Below are 23,293 nucleotides of genomic sequence, written 5' to 3'. Positions count from 1 at the left end.
GCGGCAGTTGCAGGGGGCACAATAGTAGCTGGCCTGGCTGCGGCTCCAGGTGGTGCACCAGTCGCAGGGGGCACAATAGTAGCTGGCCTGGCTGCGGCTCTAGGTGGTGCGGCAGTTGCAGGGGGCACCATAGTAGCTGGCCTGGCTGCGGCTGTAGGTGGTGCACCAGTCGCAGGGGGAACACTGCTGGTGGACCTGGCTGCTGGTGTTGTTGCAGCGGCAGGGGCTGGTGCCTGGGTTGGTGGTGGCACCTCCTCCTCCTGGACCTCCTCATCAATTTGCAGCCTTTCACTGTCGCTGCTTTCGCCGCCACCTGTGAGGGTAAGTGGACGATCATTAGTTTCATGTATCTGGCAGACGTGCAGTTGCTACATGCATGCTGGGTGACATTCCCTGAATGGCTGTGGCTTTGCGTACTTTGGAACCTGTCTGGCTGCATTGTGGTACTACTACATTGTGGCCACACTACATCTCCCACAATGCTTCAGGGCATTCCCTGATGTGCAACAATGGCATGCCTATGGGACATTAGGGGAGCCTATTTGGTCATGGACATTCATAGGGGACAGGGTTGCAGCCGCATGCCACTTACCTTGGGTGTCTTGGGTGGTGCAGGATGAGTCGAGACGTGTGAAGCCAATGCACGCCTCCCTCTCAAGGGTGTCCTCCACCTAGTCCTCCATGGCTGTGTTGGGAGGGACTGTAGGTCCGCCACCTCCAGTGCCCGACGACTCTCCAAGGCGCTCCGCCACCTTCTCTTTGGCACAACCTCGGAGGTCGTACCATCGTTTTTTCAGCTCCTCTAGTGACCTATCGGCCACTCCCACGGAGTTGACAGTGGAGGCAATCCCCTGCCAGATCCTCCGTTTTTCTTGCTCCGGGACCCTCCTGGAGTCTTTACCAAAGAGTTTGTCGTGGTTGGCCACCACCCCTTCAATCAAATGTTCGAGCTCCTGCTCAGAAAATTTGAGCTTCCTTTTCCGCCCTGAGGTGTTGCTGGGGCCAGGAACAGGTTCCTCTGACATGGCAGCAATGTAGTAGATGTGTACAAATCACCAGAATAGCAGCAGCTCTCCCACTTGCTCCCTCGAGGTCTGCCTCACTGTGGTGAATGGGGGTGGGAACTGGCTGCTTCCTGGTTGTGATCTCATCACTGTGCTCGAAATGAGACTTCCCGTTTTCCCGATCTCGCGAGTTTGCGATATCGCAAATAGCGATATCGCTATTTGCGAGTTCGCAATCCCGGCGCGGGTAGCCGGAAATAGCGATTTTTCTGCGATTATCGGTAATCGCTAACGGAATTTGCGCCCGCGTGCGAATCGCATTTTTTTATCGCTAATCTTCATGAATTCAGATTTGCGATTTCTCAATAGCGATTCGCATTTTTTCGCTATTACAGAGTCGCAAATCGCAAATCCCGTTTTTCATGAATCAGGCGGAATGTTTTTGTAACAGTTGGCTCTGCTGCAAGAGTAGCTTTGATTACATTATTTAGGTCTAGAAGGGGTGCACACTCGAAAAAATGAGGTGATGGGGTAATCAAGATAGAGATGGCTTTGATACGTTCAATGTTCTTCTGGGTGAATCTATTCTCCATTTAAGCCTTTGTTCTGTCCTGAATGATCAAGATGGGCTGCCTGAGCACTTGTGGATTTACTGGTACACACCAGACCCAGGGAGCTGGGGGGAGCAAAGGAGACCAACATACTACCAGGTCTACCTAAACTGACTGGCCACACGAGGTGTGGGTCATGTAGCGTTTGCCACCTCACACGTAATTCAAAAACCGTAGATCTAGGCCTTCGTACCCCCTGGGAACAACAAACTCATACCAACTAATTCCCAGGGGGTAATATACTTGATCACATGCCCTTGTCATTTAATGTATATAGGGATGACTAGTAGGAAGGTACGTGTGAGAATCACTGAACACCGCAGTACCATCAGGTGCGGAAAGACCAATACCCGTCTTACAGCCCACTTCCAGGAAAAGGGACATGGTATAGATGACCTGGAGTGGACTGTTATAGAAAAAATTCAACTGGGGAGATACCAAGTAGACGACCAAAATCTATTACTCCGGAGGGAGCAAAGATGGGTATATCGATTAAAAAGTCACCTGGTAGGACTGAATGATGATATTCCATGGCAAGCTTTAAGTAGGCAATAGCTCCGAATACAGAGATTAAGCTATTGATACCCCAACATTAGAACCTGTCAGTCCCAGCAACAGGGTTGGCTTCAGTACTAGAGGGATCTAGATATCCCAGAAAAATCCTTATAGGGCTCTCTGAATATGTTAAAGCGCTCTTTAGAACTGACTGGAGCGTCCTCTCTAAGACCTATGTTGAATCATGAAAGACGAAGAGGGTGTTGGATCTGTCCAGAGGGTTACACCATTGTGTGTATTCTCCCTTATTGGAACCCCTATATAGGTTTAACCAGATGTATAAGAGCGGAGGCATGGGATACCACTAAGGGGAGTGCACGCAATAACTACACACTCTTCCTTAGGGACTCACTTGTCAATTTTCTGAATGTATTCTGACTTCCTTAGAAGTATTTTGGATTTTCTTTTACATCTTTTATGCCATTATTTGGGTAATGTGAGTGGCCATTATCACCTTATTTGAGAAAATTCATGTCTTATTACCAAGGGTATTATCAGGACATTTTTTTTCTCAATATCACGCTACTCTAATAAAAATGCCTTTCTCTGTTCCCATAGCAGCCGCGAACCCGGGGCTTAGTGTGCTATGGGTGTGTGAAACTACATTCCCCATGATCCTCGGCGCACACGCGGGAGACGCGAAGACGTCCGTAGACGTGGTCACGTGGGACGCGAGTGCATCCCAGATCAACAAGTAGGCGGGTGCACCACCGCGTATTCCATCTACGCGGTGCCACGGGTCATACCAGACTTGCGGAGGACAAGCCTTCAGAACGGTATCGTGGGGTTCTCACTAGGAGGAAGGGGATAATCGCTACAGGCATAAGCGGCTGCTTTTAAACTGATGAGGGCAATCGTGAGTGTACGTGTTTGGATGGGTGAACGCTTCTGACATAAGCGTTTTTTACGGTTTGACGAGGGCAATTTTAGCGCGGAGTTGCGAGTGGGGATCGCTCCTGGCATAGGCCTTTTCTCCACTCGTTAATAAGATGACAACTATACTGGAATAGAACACAAGAGAGTGTTTGACATATAAGAGGGACATATACTTTTCACCTCATTGTTCCCTCTATATGTTTATTTGCAGATTGTGTTCTCTGGAGTCCTGTACACCGGACACCAGTGCGAGTGTTTGTAACACATAAACTCGGTAAGTTAATTGACTGGGTGTTACACCTACAGTGGGGACATTACAACAGTTTTGGTTGCTGTTGGTTGGAATCGGTTTTTGTACTGTATATAGTGTTTCTAAGTACTTGGGAAAGCTGTCTGCACCAAGACAGTTAAATGGTTTACTATAAGGGATGCATGCCTAAGATTCTCAGACTATATAGGGATTCTCAAGGTTGTTATTAAAGTAGCCTATGCACGACCATGCATCTGGGGCTTTCTAAAAATCATCAGACACACCACTTAATGGTAAACTTAGTACATTATTGAAAGTTGGAATGGGGGGATATACATAAGGGTTCTCATCCGCCCCCTCTGTTCTTCTTTTTTTGCCACAGTGATTGTTTTCCCGCACTTAAGGGGACACTCTCCATAGATTATACAGGATTGGTAAGGATTTCTTGGACCTACCCCCCTGTAGGGGTAATAACTTTCCCCCAGATTACGGGGGGACCCCGAGAGAAACCGAATGCGACGGTCCTGACGAAGACCGGAGTGACCATACAGGCGCATCAAGAGCGGTCGAAACATGTTGACTCTGGCAGTGGTAGGAGGGAAGCCTTGAGGTTCCTAATTATCACCTGAAGGCATTTCCCATCCTCTGTTTTTTCATCTTTTTAATCCTGGTAGAGGTGCCAAGTAACGTTTAATAAAGTTGTTTTTCTAGTTGACACCTTTAATCAGTCTTAAATCACTCCCTATACTGCACTATTTCTTTGTCGCACTTTTCGGTTTTGAAAACACAAGGTGTTTGCACTATTTTCACCACAGTGGATGTGTTAAGTGTTGTGTCTGTCTAGTCTGTTTGACTATATGTTGTGTTAAGTGGAATTTATTATTTTTTCCCCCTCCCTTATGCTCCGTCCTGTGTGGGGTACACTAGGGCGTATTGTAAGCAGGCCCAATGATGAAGCATGTCACATACCTAGGTATGTGAGTGAGGGCAGTTTTTCCAAATAGAGCGATTTGCCCTATTGGGGCTGACTCTATTCTTTACCATATTAGTATATACGGTATTATTATTTACTCTTCCCACCCCTTTCGTGAGTACACTAGTGTTCTCTCGGGGGTCTCGGGTGGCGGAGTATAAATTGTCTTTGACCCTCGCCCCTTCTTTGTGATTACAACTGCCTGAGCACTTGCCAATGAGAAAAGAAAGTCATCTGCAGATTGCCAACTGTTGCAAGTACCACTAAATCTGCAAATCGGCAGTTGAGTATCCTCCTTTTTGGTCCATGATTAACATGTTTGGTTTTGTCTAACAAGTCAACAGAAGAGCAGTCTTTGGAAGACAACATTGGATCTGCATGCATTGGTTTCAGGGCACTAAGTGTGGACTGCACAACTTCCTTCAAGAGCCAAATATGTGTGCTGTGTCTGAAACACAGCATTAGCAGGTTTTAAAGCTAAAAGTAGATCTGGTAAAAATTCCCAATACCATGAAAATGTTCCCTTTCAATATGAGGTAACACACCATAAGCTTCTGCCTTCAACTCAGATGTAGCGTTGTCATCATGATATATGTCTGATAGAAATTGTGTCAATGTTTTCAACCACACATTTTGTAATCTCACAATGGCTAGTCCATGGAATTTCAAGAAGACGTTTGAGAGTCAGTCCATTATATTGTTAGCTCACCTAATGACGATGAAAGAACTTGTACAGCATCTTACGTAGATCAATGAATTGCTTTGCCCTTGGTTCACTCTGAAATGGCATGTATAACAACAAGATGAAGCTGATGATTGTAACAGTGTATGTATGGAATATATGTATTTAATCTTCTCTGTATCACAGCCGGAACAACCACCATTGCATCCACTCATTACAGATGCTCCTTCTTAGCACAGACTTAAAATGTTTTCTGGTTTGAAATCACAGTTAACCAAGTGGCTCAAAATCCAGCCAGCTATATATTCAGCATCCAATTGTTCCATCTGTAAAAGACCCAGGTTTGGCTTTGTTCACAAAACGCACCACGAGGGACAAATGTTCAATGTTACATTTATCCAAGGGTGCAATCGCTTTTAATATGAATTATTTTTGAATCACAACTTTTATACTGCTTTTTTACTTGAGAGAACCATGCCAGTTAAAGTATCTATTACTTTGTTTTGGATGTATATTTTACATTTAGGGGAATTTAATGTAAAATTCCTGCTAGCTTTTTATCTCTTTTTTCAGTGTATTGGAAAAGCTTTAGAAAGAATCCACTTGTTGAATCTAAAACATCTTCTGTATCGCCACGCAGAGGGAGCTCATTAACAACAAGAAGTTGAATGAATTCTCCAATGCTTTTTAAGTAATATCAAGTATATTCTCTTACTTTCGTATCTAATAACAAGGCAATTGTATCTCCTCTTCCCCCTCTCTTAAATGCCTCTGCTAGAGCTAGTTTAGCGTGTGTGTGTGTGTGTTACTATGGCCACATGTTTAGCAAAATCTTTATAGGATGCTAGCACACTTTTCCAGTTACTGAAACCAGTTACAGTAAAAACTGTATCCTTATAATTCCCCCCCCCCCCATTAGTAATCACACAACATGGAAAACAAAAGCAAGCATCTAGACTAATGGAGTACTCCATCCATGGTCGAGTTTTGTACCAGTCCGAGCTGAATGCCCTCTCATGGTCGCCAAATCTAGTTCATGGGTAAGATTTAAGGAATGGTTGGGATGGTTTATCTCTATTCAGATCAATAGCATTGCTGCTGAGATGATTTTCAATGTCAATAAGGTCTTTATCCACAGCAGTACCATGATTTAGGTGAGCATACATTTTTCTTTATTTTCAACGTCCATGGGGGGTGCTGGTACAGGACTTGGATTACAACACGAGGGATTGCGACTGGGGTATAAAGAACCTCTCCGAATGTCGAATCTGTCCATGATGCCAGAGCTAGGATTAGATGCAACTGGAAGGAAAAAAAATCAAAGGAAACATTGATTAGTTAAAAATGTTACTGAAATATCAGGTCAAAATACCACAGGTCAAGCACCTTAAAAACAAAATAAAAAGTTATTGAAAATACATTATAGTGCCTAGACAATGATAAAAAAAGTTTAACAAAAAAACAATTCCTGAAGTGTGCGATTGGAGACTAGAAAATTACTCAATAAGCAGTATACAAATACAGCCATGGATAGCTTTGGTATCATGAAATTATCTGGATATACAGAACAGACCCAGATCTTTCATGGAAAACGTGCCATAAGTCACACTTGGATTTAAAATAAAATCTTGAATTATGAATCTTCTAACGAGGGCACAGTGCTGCTTAGGCAATTATTTGAATATGTGATATATAGCACCCATTTCAACTCTCTCCCTCAATCCAAGGCATTATACATTTGCCTTCTGTAGCCTTGTTGAGCTTCATACATCTCTGTATGGTCATGGGGACTGAAACTGTCTAAAGTATGTTTGTTCATTACCATCTATGGTGGATTTTTTTCTTCTAACAAGCAATCCATTTGTCTGGAGTCTTTCCTGTCACAATACAATATCTGGCATTTTATCTGCCAATGGTTTCCAAAATGATCCAGTTTGAGGAGCTTGTTATACGAGTGGTACATTGCAGTGTGGCCTACATGGGAAGTGTTTCAGTGTTGTGCAGAAGTGATCAGAGTGATACTCTTATGTTTTATTAGGTCATTGCAAGTAGATGTTTAATAGAAAGCAGAGGAGAACAAGATGGCATATGTGCAAATTACATACATTTATTGCGAATCATTGAGGAGGCTACCTTTGGATCCACCTGACTACAACAGATGAGCAATCCACTACATGCTAGTGTACAGCAGTCAGGGTATAGCTCTATATAACCCCCCAGATTGACAGATGAACACCCAACAGGCCTGAACAGTATGCTTCTAACGTGTTTATCAAAAGGAGGGAAGAGGAATGATTGTCCTATCAGTTCCCCAGAACATACCACAAGTTAATCAAAAATGGATAGGACACTTGTAACCACTTTGCCAGGAGATATATATTGTAAAACCCTCATAAACGCCGTGTTTATCGAAGTAGCGGTTTATCTTGTTCTCCGCCCCACACTAGCGTTGTGGCAATAGTCATAGGGTTAGACAACTCGTGCTTTTGCCAGCCTCACCCGAGGCAATCTCTGGTGTATCGTGGCAGTATCCAGAGGAAAAAAAAAAACGTTTTTAAACCCACTGGTAAGTTGTCATGAAAGATAAGGAATATGCTACTTACCAGTATGCATCTGTTCTTGGCATAGAGGGCTGCAGAGTGGTACATTATGAATAGATCGCCATCTGGTGTTGGGCTCGGATGATTGCACTTTGTTTTTCTCTTGGAGAGTCTTTTGTCTCTTGGTGACTCCTCCCTTGGTTGGTAGTGCGCATGGGCATCGGCTCCATCCTTAGATTGTTTTGCCATAGTAGGGTTAGATGGAGTAGTATAGTAGAATACAGATAAGAGTGCCCATGTAAGTGTATCTAAATAAGATAATGTTGGAACAGACACAGGTTTCCGGGGAGGCTGGGAGGGCATGTACCACTCTGCAGCCCTCTATGCCAAGAACAGATGCATACTGGTAAGTAGCATATTCCGTTCGAGGCATATGGGCTGCAGATGGTACATTATGAATAGACTATATAGCAGTTCTCTCCCTAGCGGTGGTCGCCCGTGTCTGTTGCAACTGTCTGAAACAATGTTTTTAATACTGCTTGTCCCACTCTAGCTTGTTGTGTTGTGTGCACATCTACACAATAGTGTTTTGTGAAGGTGTGCGGTGTAACCCAGGTAGCCGCTTTGCATATGTCATCTAGTGGAATGTTTCCCAGAAATGCCATAGATGCTCCTAGTTTACGTGTAGAGTGAGCTCTAGGAGGAACAGTTAATGTTCTCTTTGCCTTTAAATAGCATATTTGAATGCATTTTACAATCCATCTGGCAATGCCCGCTTTGGAGATGGGATTGCCTTTATGTGTGGGAGAAAACGCAACAAATAGCTGTTTTGTCTTTCTGAAAGTTTGTGTTCTTTCTATATAGTACAATATGGCCCTTCTAACATCCAGTGTATGTAGGGCTCTTTCAGCTACTGTTTGTGGTTTTGGAAAGAAAACCGGTAATTCCACTGACTGATTGATGTGGAATGCTGACATAACCTTCGGTAAGAATTTTGGGTTTGTTCTAAGAACCACTTTATTTTGGTGTAGCTGCATAAATGGTTCTTGAATCGTAAAAGCCTGCAGTTCACTTACTCTTCTAAGTGACGTGATAGCTATGAGGAAGGCTACCTTCCATGTGAGGAATTGTATTTCACACCTATGCATAGGTTAAAATGGTGGCCCCATTAGTCTGGTAAGCACTATGTTGAGATTCCAGACTGGGGAAGGTGGTCTTCTTGGTGGAATGACTCTTTTGAGTCCTTCCATGAAAGCTTTAATTGCTGGTACTCTGAACAGTGACAGATGTTGCCTGTTTTGTAGGTACGCCGCTATGGCTGCGAGATGAACTCTGATAGAGGTATATGCTAGGTTACATTGCTGTAAGTGTAACAAATAGCAAATGATTTGTTTAGTGGATGCGTCCAGAGGGTTGATGTGCTTACTGTTACAGTGTATAGCAAACCTCTTCCATTTTGCTGCATAGCATGCTCTGGTGGTAGGACGTCTTGCTTGTTTAATGATTTCCATGCATTCTGGTGGTAAATCTAAATACCCAAACTCTATGACCTCAGGAGCCAGATCGCTAGGTTCAGTTGTTTGGGATCTGGGTGCATTATTTCTCCATGGTTCTGTGTAAGATGCATGGGTAATAACCTTAGCTTTTGATGTGGTACTTGTGAGAGTTGTAGCAGCGTGGTGAACCACGGCTGTCTTGCCCACGTGGGTGCCACTAGTATCATTGTCATTGAATGTTGTTGCAGTTTCCGAACCAGTAATGGAATTAGTGGTAGAGGAGGGAACGCGTAAGCAAATCTGTTGGACCAATTTATCCACAGTGCATTGCCCTGGGACCTTTGGTGTGGGTACCTGGATGCGAATTCTTTGCATTTTGCATTCTGATGATTGGCAAACAGATCTATCTCTGGTTGCCCCCATTTTTGGAAGAATGGCTGTAGTATTTGGTCGTGCAGCTCCCATTCGTGTACTTGTTCTGACTGTCTGCTTAGGATGTCTGCTATTTGATTTTGAACTCCTGGTAGGTGTTCCGCTAACAGGTAGATCTTTTGAGGAATGGCCCATCTCCATATGTCCTGTGCTAGTCTGGACAGTTGGAGAGAGTGTGTCCCCCCCCCTGTTTTTGAATATAATACATTGCAGTCATGTTGTCTGTTCTGATCAGGACTGCTTTGCCTGTTATTTGCATTTGGAAAGCTTTTAGTGCTAGAAATATTGCTAATAGCTCTAGGTAGTTGATGTGCAGTTTCTTTTGCTGCACACTCCACTTCCCCTGTACTGTGTATCTGTCCATATGCGCTCCCCATCCGGAGAGCGATGCGTCCGCTGTTATTATCACTTGTGGAATTGGCTCTAGGAACGACCGTCCCTTGGAAATGTTTTCTGTGTTCCACCACTTCAGAGAGCGATACGTCCGGTCGTCTACCAACACCAGATCTGTAATCTGACCTTGAGCCTGATTCCACTGTGTCGCTAGACACTCTTGTAGTGGGCGCATTTGTAGTCTGGCATGTGGTATTAGCAGTATGCAGGAGGACATCATGCCTAATAGTTGCATAAACACTCGTGCTGGTAGTGAGTGTTGTGGTTGAAATCTTTGTATTAACCCGACCATTGTCTGTACTCTGATTGGGTTGGGGTATGCTATTGCCTTTTCTGTGTCTACTGTAGCCCCCAGGTATTGCTGAATCTGGTTTGGTTGCAGGTGTGATTTTTTGTAGTTCACCGTGAACCCTAGGTGGTGCAGCAATTGAATTGTCTTCTGTGTGTTGTGAAGACATTCTTCCTTTGACTTGGCCTTTATTAGCCAATCGTCCAAGTATGGGAAGACATGTATTTGTTGTCTTCTTAGGTGTGCTGCCACCACAGCTAGGCATTTTGTGAAAACTCTCGGTGCTGTTGTGACACCGAATGGAAGGACTTTGAACTGATAGTGTTGTCCTTCTAACACAAACCTTAGGTATTTTCTGTGGGCTTTGTGAATTGGGATATGAAAGTAAGCGTCTTTTAGATCCAGTGTAGAAAGAAAGTCCCCTTTCTTCAGTAAAGGGAGTACTTGTTGGAGCGTGACCATGTGGAAGTGCTCCGAATTTATGTAAGCATTGAGAGGTCTGAGGTCTAATATTGGTCGTAGGGACCCGTCCTTTTTGGGGATCAGGAAGTATAGAGAGTATACTCCTGTGCCCTGTTGATCTTTTGGGACCTTCTCTATTGCATGCTTTTGTAGAAGTGCTAGCACTTCTTCTCTTAACAATGTCAGATGATCCTGACTCATTGGACGCTGTTTGGGGGGGATGTTTGGTGGGGTAGCTGTGAGTTCTAGGCAATAACCATGTTGGATAATTTGTCTCACCCACTTGTCTGACGTGATGTTTTCCCAGACAGGTAGGAACTGTGATAGACGTCCCCCGACCGGTGTTATGTGGTCTGGGGGGAGTTCTATGAAGTCACTGTTTTGGTGTTGAGGCGTTGCGGTTGTTATTATTTCCGCGGCCTCTTCCCTTATTGTTGTTACCTCTGTAACTGCCTCTTGAATTACCTCTGGGTGATGTTGGTGTGAAAGATGTGGATTGCTGATTCGTTCCTGTGTTCTTTGAGCCCCCTCTATAGGTGGATCTACGAAAGGAACCTCTGTGTGTTGGCTGTTGCAATGCTCCCATTGACTTAGCCGTTTCCGTATCTTTCTTCATTTTTTCTAATGTCTCGTCTGTGCTTGAACCAAACAATGTCTTCTGATCAAATGGTTTGTTCAGTAGGGCTGTTTGTACCTCTTGTTTGAATCCTGAGATTCTAAGCCATGCGTGCCTTCTTAGCATGACACTAGTGTTAATCGATCTTGCTGCAGTGTCTGCTGCGTCTAATGCACATTTAATGGAAGTATTTGTTATTATTTTACCTTCCTGTATTAATTGGTCTGCCTTCTTCTGATGTTCCTTTGGGAAATGTGTAAGAAGTTTTTCTAACTCATCGTAATGTGCCCTGTCGTAACGTGCGAGTAGTGCTTGTGTATTGGCTATACGCCAGCTATTCGCTGCCTGTGATGCTACTCTTTTACCTGATGCATCTATTAACTTCGACTCTTTATCTGGTGGAGGAGTGTCTCCTGTAGATAATGAGTTTGCTCTTTTACGAGCGTTTGAGACCACCAGCGAGTCTAGCGGTACATGCCCTCTAATAAATATTGGGTCCTTTGGAGCCGCTTTGTATTTTTTATCAATTCTTGGGTTTAACACCCTGGCTCTCACTGGGTTTTCGAATATTTCATCTGTGTGAGTAAGAAGACCCTTCAACATAGGAAGAGTACCTGATGTTCTCTGTGCATTAGGTAGAGTCTCTAACAAGAAATCCTCTATTTGAGGTTCTGTATGTATATCTACCTTATGATATTTTGCTGCCCTATTAATGAGCTGCACAAAACCTGTGTTATCATCAGGTGGTGAAGGCTTTGAGGGATATAGCTCTGGGTCGTTGTCCTCATCTGACCCTACATCATAATTTTCCCATGGATCCTCCTCATCTGGGATAGTTTCGTCATCCCCTTGAGGTTCTCCCTCCCCTAGATCACTGTCTACATCTGACTGAGGTGTAGCTGGTCTTGGTGTGGAAGGTGTAGGAATATTTGGCCTATTGTGAGGAATAGGAGAAGAGGGTGTTACTCTAGGACGAGGAGAAGCAGGAGGAGTTATATTCGTCCCCATTGTTCTCTTTTTTGAAGGAAGAGGTTTATCTTCTGACTGTTCACTCTTTCTCTTCTTCGTGACCACTTTCCCAGTTTGTGGATCAATAAACAAGATCTTTTGTTTGGGATCTGTCTGTTGCTCCTGAATCGGTACCGAGGGTCCTGGTTCCGAGAGGTGCTTTTGTTTTCGATCGTCAGATCTTGTTGTTTTCGACACCGAACGTTTGCTCGATTCCGACTTTCTTGGTATCGAGTGTCTCTTGGGCGATAAGTCATATTTATGTTTCGACATGGAATGTTTCGATACCGAGCTCTCCTTTGTATGTAGCCTCGGTGCCGAAGTCGATGTCGCCCTTTTCTCGGATCCGACATGGTGGGAGTCCGAGTGTTTCGGTTTCAGTTTCGGTTTCGTTGCCGGGCCCGAGGGCGGGGCGTCGGAAACTTTTTTCAGCGGTTTGACCGGGCCCGAGGGCGGGGTCGTTACCGCACGGGGTCGGTTTTTCGATAAGGGGACGTCGTCACTCACGGTTTGTTGCTCGATGAGTTCTTCAACCTCCGACTGGTCCCCTTCCGACCCCGACTGGTCCTCTTCTTCCTCGATTTGTTCGTCCCCGAACAGCTCCGGGATCTCTTCCGCCTGCATTCTGGAAACCTCGTGTCTTCGAGCTCGACGATTTCTAATCGTTAGCTTGGAGGAGAATGCTGCGCAGGCTTCGCAGTCCCTGGATTCGTGTTCAGGCGATAGACAGAGGTTGCACACCTCGTGTAGGTCCTTGTGTGGGAACTTAGCACCACACGTTGGAAATTTTTTGAATGGAGTCCTTTCCATGGACTCCGGGCTTGACTGCGTCGAGAAAGGCCTCCTGTTCTTCGACGTAGATCCAAGTTTTTCTCTTCTATTTTGAATTTGTAACGCGTCGGAATGGAAATGAACGCGTTCGAATAACAATACCGTCGAATTGGAAAGGGAATACGCGCCGAAAATCACTTTCTTCTGAAGTTGATCTGGAGCGTCTCGATCTTCATCCGAACCCGATGGCGGAAAAAAACAATCTAAGGATGGAGCCGATGCCCATGCGCACTACCAACCAAGGGAGGAGTCACCAAGAGACAAAAGACTCTCCAAGAGAAAAACAAAGTGCAATCATCCGAGCCCAACACCAGATGGCGATCTATTCATAATGTACCATCTGCAGCCCATATGCCTCGAACAAATAGTCTCCAATCAACAAATTGGTCTTTATTAACGTAGTTGGACAACTATGGTAAAATAATAAATGGGTATGCTCTAGGGACTGAGTTAAGGGTCCTCAGCATATCTGCCCTCTGGACCGTCCAGAGGGCAGCACCAGCACAAGACGCGGAATCAGTTTCCCACGCGGCCTGGGACTAATTGTCCAATCCCTCTGAGGGAGTATAATTGAAGCAAGTTCTAGGTTTGCAACATACTCACCCTAAATAGAGGTGGTGAATGCTGCACCACAGTGGGTAAGACTACTAAGTTTCTAGTTACCCATTTACTTCACAAATAGTGAAAGTATTTTATTTGTGTGTTTTCATGTCCTGACGAAGGCTCCATAGACCTACAGGCCCAGTGAGCTGAAACATGTCGACGTATCCCATTAAAGTGATATGCTGAGGACCCTTAACTCAGTCCTTAGAGCATACCCATTTATTATTTTACCATAGTTGTCCAACGACGTTAATAAAGACCAATTTGTTGATTGGAGACTATTTTTATCTTTCATGACAACTTACCAGTGGGTTTAAAAACTTTTTATTTTTTTCTCTGGATACTGCCACGATACACCAGAGATTGCCTCGGGTGAGGCTGGCAAAAGCACAAGTTGTCTAACCCTATGACTATTGCCACAACGCTAGTGTGGGGCGGAGAACAAGATAAACCGCTACTTCGATAAACATGGCGTTTATGAGGGTTTTACAATATATATCTCCTGGCAAAGTGGTTACAAGTGTCCTATCCATTTTTGATTAACTTGCAGTATGCTTCTAGCCATGGCAAATAATCTTGAGTCCAATCAGCAGTGATGACAAGCGATCTAAAGGAGTTAATCTGTTACAGGCAGCCCGAATAGATCTGCTTAGGTAAAGTATTGCATGGACATAGGCAGGTAGATGGATGGCCTTGGGTCCATCTAGTAGCAACAGGTGAGCATGGCAATACATGAGAAGTTCCAAGAGGTTATAGGCCGCCAGCATATATTTATACATGATGCATCCACCCAAGTGCAACAGCAGAGTATCTTAATCCTTTCACCAGATACAGGTTGCCTTTGAAACTTTAAGGCATTTGCAAAAACCACAATGTCACTCAATAATAAAATGCCTCCAGGCAGTGGCATCAAACGCCCCCACCGCCCCACACCGCTTTCACAGCTGAAGTAGGGGTGTTGTTGACACATACTAATGAGCCTTTTCTGTCTGTAGCTCTGCAGACAACATTACTTAAAAACACAAAGTAAGGGAAAACCAAACCAGAGGTCAGTGATGTACCTACGATACTGCACGTGAGGGAGAGGTAGAGAGCCAGCTGTAAGAGTGAAATGAAGGACATATAAAAATAAATAAACTGTACTCCTATATGTGGTAGAAGGGGCTGACTGGCAATGTACCTCCCACGAAGGGGTGTGGGGAACTCGGAGGATCTGGGGACAATAGAGGCCTACTTCTGAAGACACAGGGCCACCTTCTAGTAGAGCTGGATAGAGGTGAAAGATCCTCTTAAACCCTCACACCCAAAACAAGCCTAGTTTTTCATTTGGCTTCTGCCTGCTGCCCAGGCTGTAACATCATATGCCAAGTATGAAAGATAAAGCATTAACCCCTTCCATGCTGATGAGGGCCGGGAGACGTCATGGCACACAGTGCTCGTGTGCTGATGACCAGGCCCACGATCAGAATGTGCCGCACAGGAGCGGAATTCCGGCTGTGGGCAAGGGGTTAATCTGTAATGCAAAACAGGATAATGAGATACCCATCTAGTGGGTAAATTGCACAATGTGAAAATAGAAAACCTGGGATAAATCCTGGCTTCCCTGCTTGACCAAATCTTGTGATCATAGCCAAATCTTTATTTCCCTGCACCTTCTTTTTCATCATCACAGAAGCGGGCACCTCCATATTCATGTGTTCACGATGTGCACTGTAAAAAAACATTTTCTGTTTGATTTAATATACTATAATGGTGCTTCATCTGCACTAAGAATCCAAGCCACAAGTAGGGCGCACATGACAACAGAATTGTCTTTTACTTCACAAAAAGCTTTGAGCAGGTGTGGAGGGCATGAATGTTTCTGTTGATTTACAAAATATAGATATCACTTTTAATAAATGCCTTTCTAGGCAGGATAATAATGTAATGTACTGTGTTGAATCACTCCTGCATGTTAAAGAAAAGCACTTTTTTAAACAAAGATTTTCCATGCAATATGTGGTACAAGTTACAATGCAAACTTTTCCAAGGCTTGGCATGTTGCCAGGGTCTTTGAACCAAGCCAAACATTTGGCTCAACTGTATTGGCTTTTCCTGTTAATTTGTTGTCTCGCCCACCCCTAGAGCTGGACCCATATGTCCAGGCAGGCCTACTTCAGGGCCCTCCTTTTCCACTCCTTAGTCTTATAAGGCCCAGTAAAACACACTCTTTTCCAAGTCTCTTTCTAAATGTTATTACTCTCAAAGTAATTTTTCCACGTAATGTCTCTTTGATGGGAAGAGAAGGTTTCTAAGATGAGAGTATCAGGCAAGTGACACAGTTATATTCCAGAGTTAGACCCATGTAGCGAAGCAGCTTATTTCTTACATTGTCCTATTTTTCAGCTGTAACCTTTTGCACATATTTGCATAAGCGAGAATGCTGGATTAGTTTCCCAGAAACTAAACTTGTTTACACATCTAGCTTCCTACAACATTATCACAATGCTCTGAACATCATGTACAAGGTCTCTTTTCGCACTATGTACAAATGTCATCTCTGTTTTCATACATGGGGCAACAGGGCATCAACATTTCCGTAGCATCCCTTATCTATACACACATTGACAGGCTGCTTTCTGGCATAAAAGATGAGCATTCCGATAGAGAAGGCACTCCAGCTGACACCAGAGGTCCATGCATGCTGAGAACTCCCCACACAGCGGTCTGACATCTCGTGAGGGGTGTCCACTTTGTGACCAAGACGGGGTCCTTCATTCTCTCCCACCAGGTAATGGGGTTGGATCATCCCTTGGGGGGATTCTTGGCTCTACACCTACACCAACTCTAGGTATACTTGGAGTAGGAATGCTTTTGATTATGGTCTTGTTATAAATGCCAATTTTGGAAAAGGTGATGGACAGAGTTTCTGAATGATGCAGAATACTCCTACCCAGTCAAGAGATCAGGGCTTGATCCATCACCGTTTTTTAGCTCACTGCACCATCCCAGCTTCAGAACCTGGCTATATGCAAATTAGTCTGTTCCTGTCCCAGTGCATGATGGGAACAGGGCAAACCAAACTACCAAGCCAATTCTTATACTGGAAAGGAGACAAGCTACCGGGGACCGGTTTCTGGCATTTCAGCCTCGTCGGCCCGGCTTGCTTGAATCCTGATGGTGCAATGAGCTAGGGACTCACGTCTGAGTATACCCTCCCACACATAGTGTGGATAAAATCAATTTTGGAAAAGGTGATGGACAGAGTTTCTGAATGATGCAGAATACTCCTACCCAGTCAAGAGATCAGGGCTTGATCCATCACCGTTTTTTCTTGTTATAAATGCCAGCATATATACATTGTCTTAGCACCATGGTAGAAATATATCTACTATGCACGCTTTTGGTGCTGGCAATCACTTGTATCTGCTTCTCTCTATTAATCATTGCAGCACATGTATTCTAAACAAAAATAACATTGGTTCAATAAATATATTGAAAACGACCTACTATGTATTCTCTATATACTTCTCTGAGACCAAGTGAGCACGAGTGACTGAGTGAAAGGTTCTGTATTGTTTTCACAATACAGGAGGGGTCAGGGTTGTCATGTCCATTGGTTGCCAGAAAGCATTTGCTTCCTGGTAAATTAGGTTGGCTTACGGTCGCACAGAGAGCTAGCTGGTCTGACCGAAGTGGGAAGGGAAATAAATCCATCTCAGATGAGTAGGTATACCCTATGTACTGCTATAGGTTATTGAAGCTTTGAGGATTACAAGTTCCCTCATTGTGCATACCATGTCTCTATAAAAAGTTGAACTAAATCCTACTTCTCTGACAATGACCAAACAAGCCGACGACATTGAAGAGCAGGTATTGGTTTTAAATATTCCAGAAAATTGCAGACAGGCAGTTAATATGAAACTTTTACAACATGGCCTCCCAGCAATATGTTACCTTTATGGGTGAGCCACGTAAAGCATTCAGAACAGAGGTATTCTACTTGGGTTTAATTCCCGCCTGCAGATGCACTTACACAGTTGTTTCACACTTACATTGAAGATGAACAACCTGAGGAATATTTCCCATATGTAGAAAATAAAAGTCCATTTAAATTATTTGGAGCATATTAACTGGTTTAAAGGCGCCCTACCCCTATACCAAAATAAACGTGAGACTCAGTCTATTCAGCAGGGAAGGAGCGACTTGGCTGGTCTAAGCTTCCTATACACTGCATCCAGATATTGCTGCTCTAGCAGCAGCAGGAATGCGTACATGCTACGGAGATTTAGTAAACATTTACAGAAATCTCACACAATACAGAATGAGAACATTGACAGTCCAACCTGCTCAGGCTGCGCAACCTCAATTGGCTACTACAGGGATTAGCCGCCCAAACACTGAGCACCATTATGTGAAAGATTCACACCAGTCGGGAGCAAATCCCGTTCTGGATAGCACAGAAAACAGCACAGCTTGAAGCGTTTTTTACCCATATGGGCCCGAAGGAAAAACACAGAATACTAAAAAATGTGCTTGCAATGGGGATATCTCCCCTGATAGAAGATTGTGTCACTTGGGGTACAATCTTCGCTGCCATTTATAGCAGAACACATGGTACCCCTTTGATAGCAGTTATAACAGACGTACTGAAACAAATACAAATGGAGTACGGGTCAGAACCTGCACTAGATCTGGGGATGAAAATTTCTGCCATTAGGTTAAGTAACATAAAAAGAGGGGAAGCAGCGGAAGCTATGCGCCAACACCTGAGGGAATTCACTCCTGCACAGCAGGAGCAAGAATTGGCTAAGATTATCGAAGAAACATATGCTTCACTAGGAGAGATAATCTGGGAGATAGACTTGGGAATCAATAGTTAAGAGGAATTCTGAAAAGGATAACTCTAAGCAAGCACCAGATTCTTCAAAGAAGAAATGGGAGAACAAAAAAAGAAACAAAACAAAACGCAGTCGCAGCGGGAGGTTCATCAACAGGAACACACTGAGAGAAAATACAATTTGATAAACCGTGACAATATTAGGAAGCCTGCCAAGTATCCGGATACTGATACACGTTTCTCTCATTCCTTTCAGGAGTCATCCGAAAAAACGGACGGTCAGAACACCGATCGGAAGAGCAAGTCAAGCCAAAAAGGGAGACACATCACACTTTGAACTACATCATTAAACAGGAACATAAACAAAAGACTTCAAAACCTCAGTTTAAAAAGAAGGTAGCAGGGATTAAAGTTAGAAATGCTCATGCTACTGAGGACTCTCCTTCTGAACAGGAAATGGGCAGAAGACAGCGCTGCAGAAGTCACAATAGGTCGCCAGAACCTGGTGGATTATCTGTATGCAGTAGGGCTGAGTGAGCATATCACAGTGGAAACACCAGATGTAAGTGTCCCACATAGTTTATAGCAAATAATGCTCCAAATGGAGGGGGTCATACCCAGGCAAGTAAAGGGTCTCTTTATGGAGAACCTGACCTATAGTTACAACATTCTTTTGGCCGAAAAAGATTGGACACCCGATTTAGTCGTGGATTGCTCAACGGGGGAGTAAGTTATTTTACCTGCTTTCTCCAACCTCGTACCAGAATCAGTTAAAAATTCATAAGCGCAGGAGTGGGCATTAGCACTACCTCCTGCACTTTACTGCAATCATGCTGGTTGGGATAATGCGCCACCTCATCACAAAATCACATTTCTAATCAATTCCGCAACCAAAGAGACAATACCCAATAAAGCATAAAGCAAAGAAACAAGTTAGGGAGATCCTAGATCAATTTGAGTACCAGGGTGTGATTAAGAATTGCAGCTCATCTATGAACAATCCCTCGTTTCCGGTAATGAAACCCGAAGAGTGTTGCACTAAAGAATAACATTCTGTGGAAAAGACATCTCAAATGAATTTTTCTGCCAAAATATAGCGCCTGGGAGATGGTATTTGGCAGCATTCTCAGCGCTAGGTTCACAATGCCAATTTTGTGGATTACCCCAGGGGTGTAAGAATAGCTCCGGGTTGTTTAAAGCCTGGGTAACAGAGTTACTTCAAAATTTTGATGAGGAGGCACTGTCTTATGTAGATGACATCTATCTGACAGACAATGAATTAATTGAACACTTGTTTGGAGTGAACCACATAATCCTTGGGTTTGCTCACCTGTGTTACAAATTCAATTAAAAAAAAAAAATCTAAAATTGCCCACCTCAGTGTCCTATTACTAGGTACAAGTTGTCAAGTGAAGGAAAAAGCCGGACGGCAAGTTTTTAGAAAAATGTGCAATGCTCCAACTTCCAACGACTCTGAAGAGTCTACAATCCATTTTAAGATTTTTTAATTTTGGCAGGACACACATTTTGGATTATGCAGAAAGAGTAAAACCTTTCTATGACTTAATTGAACCAGATTTTTTACTACAGAATTGGACACATGAACAAACAGATATTCGGGAGGCGCTAGGGGGCGCACAGCGGAATGGCTGTGTGATACCGCAGCTCGGCCGGACGTCCGACATCCTGCAGTAAAACACACAACTACACTGGCCGGACACGTCCCAGAATTACGGTATCGTGGATCGGAACACACAGAGCAACAGATGTGGGGCTCTGCGCTTGTTTATCAGGATAGCAGCGAGTGATATTTGCAAAATACACCCGCGAGCGAGAGCCACGGTCAAGATGGCGGCCATCCGATGAACCGACAGTCTGCCTCCGGGACCCTCATCGAGGTCACGGCCATCTGACAGTGCGGCGAAGTGGTGAAACAGGACGCGTGAGGTGAAGTGCAGTCTCACGCCTGTGCGGAGCGTGGAGGGTGTGATTGGGATTCGAGCTTTAGCCGAGCCCCCCGAGACCTGGAGGCGACAAGATGGCGGCGCCCAGGCTGCGGAGACTCAAGTAACCCCATCGGACAACGTGAGGCCCGGTGAGTGGCGGTGGTGACCGCGAGTCGGTGGATCGAGGTGTCGCCCCCACGCGCTTTATCACTCATGAGTCTTTCATAACAGCGGGTCTGCTGCTGGCGTGTCCCGAGCTCGCCACCTATATCAATGCGCCCAATTCCTAAGCGTGAGGGAGCGCGAAGCGAACTCCTGTCACGGCAAGCCCGCCTCGCGGAGACTGCACTAACCAGAGACACCCTGCTGAGGCGACTGCATCCCACGAGGGGGTGAGATAGCGCACTATTGCACGCATTGGGCGCTGAGAGGTGGAACTCACCCCAAGGGGGGCGCTTTGATGGCGACACGCAAGGTGTAAAAAACCAGGGGAGATCCAGCTGGGAGACTTCACAATTGTGCTGTATCTGCTTGTCTCCATTGACCTGCCTGGCGGGCCAGGGTCCCTAACTCGCTACTTGCGTACTACCATTGCGAGGGCTTGGTCTATCACCGCGAGCTGATATCCCCGCTGCACCTTTCTTCCGCCACCTCGAGGCTGCGTGTGTGTGGCTCACAAGCCATAGTTTTTCAGCTAGGTGGTGGGGGAGTTGGAGAAGCCACCACATCACCGCGTGGCCGAGTTCGCACCCCTCAGCTCCGCCTGGCAAGAACATTCCTAGCCACAACGGGGTCGCTCACCGCATCAACGAGATCCACACGACAGACTGCCAAGACCCAGCTTGCGTCGCGAGGAGGGATGGTGAGACCGGAGAAGCAGCAACCGAAATTGAGCTTTGAATCAAAGAAGCCCACTAAAGGCGGGGAGGCTATGGCGGTGGGGGACCGCCTGACATGCCCGCCAGCAACAACATGGAGAAGATTCTCCTCGCCATTCAGTCTAACTTACAGGTTATCAATGGCAAGCTCGATCATTTGACTTGCAGAATGGATGGCATGGCAGACAAACTCGAGAAACATGGGGAACGGCTGGATGCGGCCGAGGTGCGGATCTCGGAGGTCGAGGACGAATCTAGAGCCACCACGACGAAATGTAATGGGATGGACAGAGTGCTCAAAGTGATACGTGCAAAGGAGGAAGAGTTGGAAGCGCGTTCCAGGCGCAATAATGTACCCATCACGGGGGTTCCGGAGACAACCAACACTGGGCGCATGGAACTCTATGTTGAACAACTATGCAAGGATTTATTCGGCACGGAGGCTCGGTCTTCAGTCTTCATTGTTGAAAGAGCTCACAGGTCTCTCGCGCCACGGCCTCCCCCGGGCGCGACTCCCAGGCCGATAGTTGCGCTCATTTTGAACTACCGTGACAGAGACACCATCCTCCGCCTTGCACGTGAGAAGGGCCAAATAACGCACCAGGGGAACAAGCTGGAATTTTACCCTGATCACACAGTCGCTGTTCAGCAGGCGCGGAAAGAATTTGCTTCGGCGAAGGCAAAATTGCGTGAGTTGAATATTGTCTACGCCATGTTGTATCCAGCCAGACTCAGGGTTACGTGGGAAGGAAAACCTGTCATTTTGTCGAATCCTAAGGCAGCAATGGAGTTTGTAAAAAACGCAAAGAAGCAGGAGAAAAAGACAGCACGAGATGAACAAAATGCGGATTCTGATTGAGATGGTAATCTACACACCGCTTGATCCCTGCTAGTCACTGCCAGCCTAACACTGATTATACCTGTTCAATAGAAGGTAACACAAGCGTACAGAATTGAAAGTGTTCAACAGCCCGAGTTTGGCGGAAGGTGACCCCGGATCGAGATGGTAATGTACCCTATTGTTTGAGCCTGTTACGCTCACCCAGACTTATTGTACCTATATCGAACCTGTAACGGGTATGTGCCCATATTCACCATTGTTTGACCATTGACTCTTACTTCATTGACTCACCATTGCACATAAGTGCGATAGACATTGCCACAGAGCTAGCCATTGACAGTAACTTTATTCCGAGCTCTGCATATTCTGTTGTACTTTATTTCACGTTCTTGTGGACGGTTTGCCTAGGGTCCCATCTGCTCCTCTTTGGGCCTTGTAATATGCTGCCAGGTATTTTACTTCTGCACAATTTCATGTGTAAGCATGGTAGCCATTAAGCCCTTCACGCGCTTGCTCTGTTATTTTTCCTCTGGCCAAATTGGTGGCGGCTAGAGCCTTGCATATGTTTTATTTGTTAATCATGCCATCTCCCGACCATCCGTTCATTGAAGAGCTGCGATACATGGGCCCAAAGATGCGGTTGTTGTTCTGCTGACTACTACATTTGATTGAAGGCCAAGTCGCTTACTAACTCAGCCCTGATCGCAATTAATAGCGAGGTCACTGGGGGGGAGGTGGGGTGCTGGGGAGGCTATGCTTGTTGGCCTCCCGATGGGACTAAAGTTTTGGTCTGATGCGAACTGGTACATACAGTATTATTTGTACAAATTTAGATGCATTAGAGACGTGCACGCCCGTGCAATCGGGTGTTGAGTTGTGCCCCCGGCGGTCCTCCAAAAGGGTGTTCCCCGCAAAGTTACTTGGGATGGGGAACTCCTTATGTCCTCGTAGTTTATGGGCTGCTTGTTCCTGGGGTCTGTGGCTTCGGCAGGTTTGGGGTGCTGGAGTGGGTGGGGGTGGGTGGGAGGGGTGTTTTGTTACTGTTTTGAGACCAATTGCTCTAAAATACTACTATGTTGTTATCTTGTCATTTAAGCGCTCTTTGTCCATGCACCGGCACGTCCCTGGTTTCTTGCGCTCCACACCATTGTGCTGTATGTTCATGGCAATGTCTGCTATATTGCTGAT

At 45.2% G+C, this 23,293-nt stretch overlaps 1 protein-coding gene across 1 annotated transcript in view; it reads right to left on the bottom strand.

The window, feature by feature from the left end:
* Positions 1 to 1,445: 1,445 nt before the first annotated feature.
* ADI1 (acireductone dioxygenase 1) overlaps positions 1,446 to 23,293 on the bottom strand; it is a 160,371-nt gene continuing 138,523 nt past the window's right edge. The window contains exons 4-5 of the transcript XR_015296614.1: positions 4,472 to 6,253; positions 1,446 to 1,637 (exon numbers count right to left, since the gene is read on the bottom strand). The gene's annotated coding sequence lies outside the window, so the exon portion shown is untranslated. The remainder of the gene's footprint in view (positions 1,638 to 4,471; positions 6,254 to 23,293) is intronic.

The sequence above is a fragment of the Lissotriton vulgaris genome, chromosome 6 (assembly GCF_964263255.1).
Source record: "Lissotriton vulgaris chromosome 6, aLisVul1.2, whole genome shotgun sequence".
Classification (NCBI taxonomy): domain Eukaryota; kingdom Metazoa; phylum Chordata; class Amphibia; order Caudata; family Salamandridae; genus Lissotriton; species Lissotriton vulgaris.
The sequence above is the reverse complement of the archived record's forward strand: the minus strand, read 5'-3'. Positions and strand labels throughout refer to the sequence as shown.